Source organism: Podarcis melisellensis, assembly GCF_964234715.1.
Source record: "Podarcis melisellensis genome assembly, chromosome: 4".
In the NCBI taxonomy this organism is placed as follows: Eukaryota; Metazoa; Chordata; class Lepidosauria; order Squamata; family Lacertidae; genus Podarcis; species Podarcis melisellensis.
In genome coordinates, this window is record NC_138531.1 from 57033219 (window position 1) to 57041379 (window position 8161).

At 38.6% G+C, this 8161-nt stretch overlaps 1 long non-coding RNA gene across 1 annotated transcript; it reads right to left on the bottom strand.

Annotated features, from left to right (window-relative positions):
• Positions 1-1004: 1004 nt before the first annotated feature.
• LOC309368129 lies at positions 1005-3300 on the bottom strand. Its single transcript, XR_014167566.1, has 3 exons — positions 3053-3300; positions 2168-2325; positions 1005-1079 (listed from the first exon to the last, which is right to left on the bottom strand). It is a non-coding gene; the product is annotated as an uncharacterized lncRNA (long non-coding RNA).
• Between the last annotated feature and the right edge of the window lie 4861 nt (positions 3301-8161).

Here is an 8161-nt window from a genome sequence, read left to right on the forward strand (position 1 = left end):
CCTCTTCCTCTCCATATCATTTACATATATCAAGTCTTCAGAATATTAAACCTAAACTCCTTTTAACTGTCTTTCAACAGAGTCTTCTCTTCTTTTCAATATATTTTAAGTTGAATGTATTATGTTCAGCGTCTATGAAAATTGAATAATCATAACTAGAACAGGGTTGTTTTCACATTTATTTTTCTAAGTATTAAAAATGGCCTCTCATTTTCAAAGTCGCCTCTACCACTGTCCAACTAGTTGTGAACATATTGTTATTGTCTCAACGTTGTGCTTTTGTTGCCATATTCCACCTTTACGCCTGTGTGGCCCAATACATTTTGCTGCCTGAGGCAGACAAGAAAACAGTGTCCCCCCCCCCCGTTATGTTTCACTCCTAAAAAAACACAAAACCCTCAAAACATTTGCCTAGCTGGGTGGTGAAGAGACCTTTCATAGCTCTTTGCATCAGCCTGGGAAGTTTGTACAAGCAGAGATGCTGAGCACCATCCACAAATGTGACTACAACTCCCCTCCAAGGTCCTCTGGTGTCAGAACAATGGGAGAAGAATTGACGCCCAAATAAATAAATAAGAAGGGTGGGAGGCTGGACTTCACAGCTCTGGTAAAAAATGCTCCACCCCAATGCAAAACTGTCGCCTCTGCCAGCCACCCCCTCCCAAGGGTGCAGCCCTGGGAGCCCAAGGCAGGCCCAGCTTGGCTGGATGGGGCTGCCATTGGTTTCCAGATGACCCTGGACCAGTCCTCACTTGCTGCTAATAGCACAGACCCCAGCATGCCTTCTCAGAAGGAAGCCTATTTAAATTCATCTGGGTTTACTCCGAGATAAAATCCTCTACAGGATTGTACCCTAAGGACTTACTAGGGATTCGTTTAGCAAAGGCCTCCAGTTGTTTGGCCCTGAACATCAACATCCTTATATGGATGCCAGATAAATTCGAAGTTTATTAGGAATTTTCTTCTTCTTCTTCTTCTTCTTCTTCTTCTTCTTCTTCTTCTTCTTCTTCTTCTTCTTCTTCTCCCCTGCATCCTTTAATGTGGAAGAATATCCTTGTTGGATTGTGTTGGCTTCCTTTCTGGTGAAAATCAAAGGGCATAAAAGAAAAAGAAATAAACAATTGACACAACTATGAAAAGGGATATCCAGAGATGGCATGACAACTTGGTTCTGCCTCCCCACAGAATTGTAGACTTGGAAGGTAACCCAAGGGTCCAACCCCCTGCTGTGCAAGAACCACAGCTTTGATTTGTAGTCTTACTGCAACATGCAATTTATGGCTACAATCCACTGCACCCATCCTTATTATTACAATTATTTTATTATCCTGAAGAGTAGCAGTGTAGTGCTATAGCAGAAAACAACAATAAAAGCATCCTATGACACATTAAAGACTTCACAAATTTAGTATGAATTTACTATAAATACTATACTGTGATATTTATCGATAAAATTTCAAAACACTAAAGGAAAGGAATCAATTAGTGCATTTAAAACTTGCTCCATCTTCCATGTTGAAAGTATGTGCCGAATACGTGCAAGAGATGTTTGAGGCCCAGTCAGAAAAGAGAGGAGCACTAAATCATATGCATGAATCAAGATTGAGATCGTTCTCTTCCTAATTACTGGAGGTCAGGCATTTGCAATGGCTAAATATGACACCAAATCATTAATATAAAACTCTAAAAGATTGTGAGCCAGAATGCAACCTTGTTTCACTTCTCTCTGTGCTTTAAAAGCATTTACTTGGTAGCATACGGGAACACAAAAATATACTGGATATCCTGAAACATTTCAACCCAGTTTAGGAATAAATGTTTGTGCCTGTTTTAAGTAAAATAAATGGGCAGTAAAGTCAGAACCATGGGTGCCTTACAGAAGCCCCAGTGTCAGAAATAATTACCATTCTCATATACCTTCTTGATGATCCATTTGTTCATGGATAGATTAAATGCAGAATACAAAGACATAGATAATAGACTTTGCCAATAATGACCTGGCAAACCTGACTGTGCATGAATAGGATGTCACATTAATGTATGAAAAATGTACCTGTCAAAAGTTGTTTTACATGAATTTGACACCAACCTTTTCTAAAAGCATTTTGATTGATAAGGCAGCCTTGAAATACAATAAAAAGAAATGTAGTGTTCGATATCTTAGTACCTTTTGTTACTTGCCTCTTGGATCCCTTGTAACTTTTACTTCATTTTAACTTTCTTTGCAGATTAAAATTGAGAGTCCTCCTCTGCTTGTCTTCCCTGACTCTCCTATGTGGACAATAACATAACTGGACCACCAGGGGGCAGAGGTACCTGGAAAACCTGAAATGAAACAAGTTCTGTAGGATAAGAATCTTTATATATATATATATATATATATATATATATATATATATATATATATAATGATTTTTATTGGTTTTTACACATGGTTTAGAACACAACATCCAACTTTCGTATAACATAATCAACTCCTGGCTGTCACAGCCTGAGACTTCCCTCTTCCTCGACTAGTGGTTTTCTAACTTACTCTCTATTATTGCACTTGTTATTTTAATTATTACTGTTATATCCCTATCATAAATAAACTAAATAAAAATTATTCTTTGCAATAATTTATACTGTAACCTACAAAACTTCCTGCAACCCTAGTAGGCAAGTCACTTGTTTACAATTATCTTTCAAATATCTTTCAGAAAACTCCGATCTTGCTGGTTCCGAATTTTCCCTGTTAGTTTCGCCAGCTCAGCATATTCCATCAATTTCATCTGCCAGTCTTCTTTCACTGATAATTATTGTAGGATAAGAATCTTACCCATACTCACTATTGGGCATTATAAGAGAAAAGGTGTTGTTGCTGTTGTAAAAAAAAAAATGCCATAAAATATTTGATTCTCTCAATCTCAGTGAGGAGGTGGGAAAAGCAATATAGATTCTAGGTTGTCTTTGTTCTAAACTCCATGCTAGTGTTTGTTATACTTGACCAGAGAACCCAAGAAAACCAGGATATAACCATCAGAAGTAAGGCTTGAGTCCTATATCCACTTACCTGGGAGTAAGTCCCATTGAATTTAAGGGATTCAATAGTCATATAAAGGACTGTGTTATTCTCATGTATTCGTGAAGCAAACACTCTTCAGCTGTTTCCCTTGTTCTCTGAATATGCTTTAAAACCTTTCTTTTTCTTGCCTTTTACAACTATTGCAGCTTCACAAAAGCTCTGCACCTCAGACATATAATGGGTTCCAATTGTGATTTCACCTGAGTGTCAGCAACAGTTGCTACACATGAAGTAGCACTCTCCTTGACAACAAATGGAGAATAATAGAATCATAGACTTATAGGGTATCATCTAGCTCAAAACCCTGCAGTGCAGAAATCTTTTGCCCAACCTGAAGCTAGAACCCACAACCTTGATATTAAGAGTCTTGTCCTCTACCAACTGAGCCATCTCACAGGACCTCACTTGTCTTTTCCCTTAGGCCTCACAGAAACATGACTTAACGTTGCCATGAAGTCAAATAGTTGTCATGTTTGTCTTTTCTCCATGAGCACTGGCCTGCAACAATATTTAATAGCCTGAATTGGTGAGCCATATACAATCCAAGTCACCCACCAATACTTGGCAGCATTTCTTCAGCTGTGTTGCCTTCTTCCAAGTTTCTAGGGATGTATCCAACAAAGTTCATTGCCCTGTTAAGTATAATTGGTTTAACTGACACTGAAATGTGGATATGTGTGTCTTAGTGAAAAGGTTTGACATGGGAAGATTCCGCTGAAGCTGAAGAACAGCAAGAAGAGCTCTCTCAGAGTTTTGATGAGTCGATAATTAACTAATTGTTGTTTTCTGCTAGCTAACATGTGAGTCTTGTAACCTTGGATCAGGTAATTAAGGTACTGAGTTGCAAATTCACCATCTTGCAATGGTGGTGGGCTGGCTCTTTGTTCTCTCTGTAGAGTGAGGATGTAAATAAAGCTCCCCCAGAAGCTACACAAGGCAGCCTGGAATGGGGGAGAGAGGCACCGTTTTGATTTTTGGAGTTATCTTTTATTACTAAGATGCCGAGCCTGTGCTGGACAGCACAATATATCTTATGGATATTTTGGAGGTATCATTCACTCTATTTCGTTATGGTTTTGAAGAGTTTTGTAAGAAAAGTTTGAATAATATTTTCATGGGTTTGGACAATGCTTAATTCCAAAAGGAACGGTTTTTTATTATTTATATTTATATACTGTGCATCTGCCACTCTGGGCAGCTCCCAACAAAATATTTAAAACACAATAAAATATCAAAAATTGAAAACTTCCCTATACACCACTGTCTTCAGTAGTAGTAGTAGTAGTAGTAGTAATATTAATAATAATAATAATAATAATTTTTATATGAGAATGAGTGGGGTTTTCTTTTCTACACTAATGGCAGGTAACCTAAACCAAAATAATCTGCTGGAACGTATGACAGCACATAGGAGAATAATACAGGTATTTGGATATGCTTGAATAAATATAAATTAGATAATATTCTATTGTAAAGAGATTGGTTAATGCAGAAGTAAAATAAATCAATTATTTCAGTGCATGTGACATCTTTATTAATAGCTACTGATTTTTTTACAATCAACTTCACATCACATTAGCAGTGAAAAAATAAATACATCTCAAATACATCTCAGAAACCAACTGTTGGGTGACAGCTATATAGCTAGCATCTCCTTTTCCATTTTAAAGAAATCTATGCCCGTACAATATTGCAACCCCCTGCAATTGAAATGGCACTTTGCAGAGACAAGGATTGCACAGAATCATAGAGGGGACCCCATGGTTCATGTAGCCCAACCCGCTGCAAAGCAAGAATCTCGACTAAAGCATCCTTGGTTGTTTCGACAGGTTGCCTTCAACTGCAAGAACCATGGATGGGGAAGCAGAAAGCAGGAAATGGCTAGGGTATTCACAGTGCTTTTATCTTCAGGTGGTACTCAAGGGAACACAGTACCAGCACGGTTTTTGTTCGTTTTTTGTTTAAAAGTGTGACACTTACTGTAACAACTTCACGGTGAGTACTTGCACCTGTTTTCTTCTAGCCAAAATAAAGCACTAGTTATTTCACCATTCCTTTCACCCACTTTTCAATATCCTATTCAGCCCAAGTGACACACAATCCCTCGCATGCAACTTTCTGGGGTCTGCATGTCAGTGTTGGCCATGACCAGAGGCAAAAAGTAGGTGGCACAATCAAAATTGACTCCTCCTTTTGTACAGAAGGTGACATACTAGTCACACAAAAGTCCAAAGTTTCTACACTCGCACCTCTCTCCATTCAGGTTTGTGAACAATAATCCTCCCTGCTCTATGTCACATGGCAGGCATAGGCAAACTCAGCCCTCCAGATGTTTTTGTACTACAACTCCCATCACCCCCTGACCACTGGTCCTGTTAGCTAGGGATAATGGGAGTTGTAGTCTAAAAACATCTGGAGGGCCGAGTTTGCCTATGCCTGTCACACGGCAAACTACTTTAGAATCTGAAGTAACTTTCAAAGCTTATTTTTGTCATGGGAAGGGTGTGTATGTTAAACATGAAGGAAATAAAAAGTGACACTTTTGATAACGCTTAAAGTAACTCTTTGGATCCAGACACAAATTTTTAACATCTGTCTATGGAAATCTGTGAGAATGAACTTCTTTAGCGCAAGTGACATTTAATCTGGAGTTCAGTGCCCTAGGACTCCAATGTGGGTTACTCTACAGAAATAGGTTTAGAACTGGAACAACAGCTCCATATTTTAACTCTCTAGACTTGCAATGTATAGTACCGATTTTATTCCAGTCAGTGGTGGATTAATTTTATATTCACTTCAGTGAATGGACCATTAAATCCGTTATACCATTTATGGCTAGACTGAACATATAGAGAGGAATTCAGAATGAGGTATTAGTGAAAGAGCCTCAGTCTGGATTTCTTTTCCCATATCCATTTTTCTCTAGGTGCTCTTTTATCCATTTTGTCGGAATGTGAAGTTCTGCTTACCAAAGCAGGCAAAGCCTGCCAGTCGATCTAGACTTTAAAGTATTTCCAACCCTTTTTAATAAATCCATTTCAAGGATTAGCCAGCGGAGAATGCACAGCATCTTGCGCCTTACCTTAGACTGAATGTTTCTTTTGTGACTCGCTCAGCTGGCACCACTTTTGATTTTTAAAATACTCCAGAAAAGCAGCACCTGAAAAAAAAAATCAAAACATCACTTGCACTATCTGCAATCATTTCAGATTCTGTGAAGCGGTAGGGAAAGGTGTTCATCTCGCCATCCTACAATCTGCAGAGATTTCAATTGGAAGAATTCCAACTGTGGTCGTATGAAGTTACTTTTTAAAAAGATAGTTCAACTAGCCAACCAAAAGCATTGTTCTCTCTTCTCAGTGCTGACCTTTCAGGTGAGAGCAGCCTTGATTGTGAATGGTCAAAGCGTCTAAAGAAGCCTTTGAAAGTTCTGCTAGGCCATGCCTTGGGTGCCCTACCAACCACAGACCTGGAGGAGTTCTTTGCTTGAATAGAATACATGGTGTCACATTTTATATGACTAGTGGGTTGTCTCTTAAGAACACGTGTAAGCTGTGCTAAGCTGAAACGATAAGGCAGAACTGTAGAGCAAGTTCTGAGTTAGTGTGCAGGTTTTCAAATGAAACGTGCTCATCATACCATGTTCCAAACCTCATCCTCAACCTGATACCTTCCAAATCTTTCTACTTCAACTCCCATCATCCATTACCGTTATCTATGCTAGCTGGAGAGGATGGGTGTTGTAGTCTCAACTGTAGGTACCATGTTGAAGAAGACTGTCATACAGATATGCTTGACCTACAGCTGTTTCTGCCCAACACCTGAGGCACCTGAATGAGCAGATAATTACGGTACATGGTAAAGAAAGGATTTCCCCGCCCTTAATGGCTAGACATGCTGCTCTGATGCATGACACTTAACTGTACGGCAGCAATCTATTATCCTGTTTGAAAACTATCCTAACATCTTGCACATATACCATTTGCTGCTTGTACAAAAGCTTAGAAATTGTGACTGGCCTCTGATTCCCACCCTCTTTATACTGTAGCTCTTTTCAGGTAACCAAGTTTATTTGAGAAGTGCAGACTAGATAGCTTCACATTAAATGCCGCCCTCCCCAATTCCTACCTTAGATTGGCTGAGGTTTGGGAACTACATATAATTTATCATGGGGCTTGTTTCATTTGTATACCACCCTTCATTCATAGATTCGGGACAGAGTCTTTCTTAAACACAGTCTCTTTAATGCCTCAATACATGCACAATGCTGACTTCTATCAGTATTTTAATGCCATCTTCAGGGCAGAAAACCTCTCTCAAACCACCTCACTAAAACAAAGTATAAACAGTTTACAAATATAACACACACACAAGTTTGAAACTAAAATAGAAGCAATGGACAATCCCAGGTATAGACTACACAATCCAACATTCCCTCACACAAGTGCAAAGTATACAGTGCCGGTAACTGTAATGACACCTCTGAGTTTTTGCCACAGATGTCTCTCAGTGCCCTGCATGACCTCATAAGTTATCCAAGCCTGAATCAAATTCAGAAATTTTATTGACTAAATATTCACTAATGAAAATTTTAGTATTCATCCTTATCTACTGACACACTTTACAATAGCTTGACATCTCAAAGGCACCTTTAGTAATGGGATTTTATTCAGCCTAATTTGTTCAAAAATCATTATCTATGCAAAACTTCCTTGTTCTGCTGCTAGTGTCATTGCTTCAGACAAAGAGAACAATCTTAGAATTCCAGGATGTATTGTATTACATGCCTTATCTAGTCTCAACAAACTGCTTGCATATATTAAAATATAATAGTGTAAATGTTAGCAGGGTGGGGAACAGTTGGTTAGTCTTTCTAATTATTTCACCCTATTCCCATTTCAGAAGGTAAAATGACTTGGAGGCTTTTTAATTCTGCAGTTACACTTCTGGGAAAATAGCACTCAATCAGTTTTACAAACAAACAAAAAAACAAAGGCAATGATTAGCATAATATTTTGTAAATGAAAAGAGGGATTCTCCTGTGCAGGAGCAGGTGGTTGGAGCAGAGTCTACATGTCAGGAAGAGGGCTTGAGGGT